This window comes from Trachymyrmex septentrionalis, unplaced genomic scaffold, assembly GCF_001594115.1.
Source record: "Trachymyrmex septentrionalis isolate Tsep2-gDNA-1 unplaced genomic scaffold, Tsep1.0 scaffold19, whole genome shotgun sequence".
NCBI lineage: Eukaryota > Metazoa > Arthropoda > Insecta > Hymenoptera > Formicidae > Trachymyrmex > Trachymyrmex septentrionalis.
Genome location: NW_017305071.1, coordinates 4015038 through 4018179, shown reverse-complemented (window position 1 = coordinate 4018179; position 3142 = coordinate 4015038).

Here is a 3142-nt window from a genome sequence, read left to right as displayed (position 1 = left end):
TTATTTATTTATTTATTTATTTTTATTTATGACATATTTGTTTATTTTATTCATAACGAATTTGGAAAACTAATTTCTTCGTATTGATATTATCGTTTTATAAACGAAACAATATAAAATTATACAATTATTAATTAAAATATAAACTATATAATATATAATAAAAAAGGATGGTATATTAATTAGATAATATATATCAATTATATTGTAATTAATAATCAAATAGTTCCTCACATAACGCAATTCTCCAAATGACGTCCTGAAGACGACCATAAAATATCTTAAGATATATTTTCTATGCTTTTAACTTAAATTCCACATAAAAATACTACTATACGGATGGCGATAAATTAATATCTATCACTTTTATAGCGATGAATAGATTCTCCATTTGACAGGTTACGTGTGATCCGCAAATTCTCACGCATTTTCGCCTCGCAATAATTCGCGATAGTACTCTATCATCAGAAACAGTTCTCGCGATAGAAGCGTGGCGTTTGCGCTTTTCAGTTTCAGCTGGAGCCGTTATTTACTGCTCGCCGAGATCAAGCGCGATGCAGTCATGAGAGAACGGGTGAAAGGAGCGCTCTCGTGATTCTGCGATGCTGCGCGCCGCTACTCTGATTCCCCCGATTGCGATTCTGAGTCTCCAGGAAAAAGACTGCCGGATTAAAAGATCCCTCCTGCAAGACAGCCTCCGACGAAAGTATTTCGCGTATTTAGGAAAAGGAAAGCAGCGAAAGTGCGGTCGAGCGAGTTTTTCGCATGAAAAATGCATAAGCCGTAAAATGAATAATTATAAGAGTTCAAAAAATTAAAATACGCAAATTGCCAATGGACGATTAAGAATTAAGAACGAGAAATTTCACGAGTTCGATAATGAAAATTAACGATAAATTTGGCTGATCTCAAGCAGCCTTCTAAACGTAATCTTATAATTCAAAACTCAAGAAATTCAGATTGCACGATTAGAAAGGATGAACGATATTCTCTCTCATCGGTTTTACTAAAGATTGTCTTCACATTGCCATAGTTAGAAGAAAGTAAACCCGAGACACCCTATATAGCAATCGATGTAAAGGCACGCACTATAACGGCATACGACGCGCTCATAAGAATAGATTTTTAAAAATGATACATTACACGGTAAAAATTTTTCTCAGAATTTTTCGTATAATTTTATAACTTTCTAACATTTTTTATACGAATTGAAACATTTATCAGAAAATCTACATTTTTCCTCAGAATTTTTTATATATATTAACATATTACATTTTGTGATTTTCTCTTAACTTGACGATTTCCTTGAAATTTTATAACTCTTAACAATAATAATGATATAATATATCGTCGTTGCGCAGCTTTTTTCACCGTGTAAAATCTACGCAACGACACTAATGAAACCGTTACTGTCGTTAAGAGTTACAGGATGGAAGCATAAAGATGCATCTTTAATGTCATTTTGACGTCAAAATGACGGCAAATAACTAGGTAATAAAGAGTTACAAAATACAGGAACCTTAATGTCATTTTGACATTAAATAACGACAAATTTTTCCCATACAACAAACTAACGCTATTTGTTGTCATTTTGACATCAAAATGATGACAAATAGCGTCAATTTGTAATCTGGAAAAAAGTGCGTGCCATATTGCGCTTTTCAAGCCGCCTGTGTCAATCCGATTTAATATCGCAGATCTTGGGTGTGCCTGCTCTCCGGAGGCACCTCTTACTATTGTTTCGGGTTGTTAAAACGATTACCGGCAAGGCGGTGCTTGTGCGTTACGTAATGATCTCGTCGAGCGTGCGCGCGAGTGCGCACTTTCCTCGACGCGATTGTGTTAGCGTAGCTGTTACGTTAGTCTCACACAGGATGTTTTCCGAACGAGCTCATGCCTCACAATGCTCATGCTCGAGCAGATAGCGATCGGGCAAGAAGGAAATTTTTTAACTTACGACACTCGATTGCCTCAGGCAGTCGCGAAATTGCTCTGATCTTTCATTCTTATCACTCGCCGGCATTCAATAGCGATGAATTGAAATTCGATGGACAATGTCAATGTTTTACGTAAACGATAGTTTTGTTCACAGAGAAATCAAAGAAATAAAAATATCCGATGATATTAAAATATAAAGAATCAAGAAATATTCAACAATTGTTAAAATTTCTTATTGAAGAAATGAAGATTCAATTTTAATTAACATTTCATTTCATTTTAAATTAAATTGTAATTTAATTTAATTTAACTTATTAGGATTTAATTAATTTAAATTTAATTAGAATCTCCATTGTTAATTAGATGAAACGAACATTTGATAAAAAGAGAAATTTATTAAAATAACAATCGAATAAATATCATTAAATCCGTTTGTCGATATTACTGTCTATTGAAACCATCTCTTCCGTAGAGAAACGGAGATGTAACTCCGAGGTCGATCTGTTGCGTAGGAGAATTGATAATTAGCAATCCCTGTAAGAGATGAGCACACAAAGATAATCAACAAGATGTTATTTCTAATGAAGCAAAATCCGCCGACATTTTTACATAATCGTTAATTGTTAAGGGAGAAGGGAGAATAACGGTGCTTTGCAAAATAACACGGTAATGTGTCATATTTACGCGATTGATGTAACACGCAATTTTTATCCCGTTCCAGGAGATGGTTATAAGAGGCTGATTGCATGTTCAACTGCAATAATTACGTAATTATCTAAGAATTATAGCTCGATTCTCTCATAATCGTAGAAAATATTAAATAATAAATATAACTCACAAATTTTTCTGTTGCACAATAAAATAGAGTAAGATACAGTTATAAATATTTATAACTGTATCTTCGCCGTATTTTACAACAATATTTTTCTATATTCTCATACTTTTTTATTTTGGCGAATTCCCAGACAACACATTTGTCCAAGAATGAAACATAAGGCGTTTAAAAAATGCCTAAAAGGCATCTTAAAACATTTTTTTAAAAGACATTTTTAAGATGTTTTATGTCGATTTTAGACTTTTTGTTGTTTGGGTGGTGACGTGATATATTTTCATTGTATATATGATATAAAAAAATGTTGCTATTGTGATGTTGTTATTATGTATATTAACCACTGGACTGTCGCACGCAAAATGATTAACATAA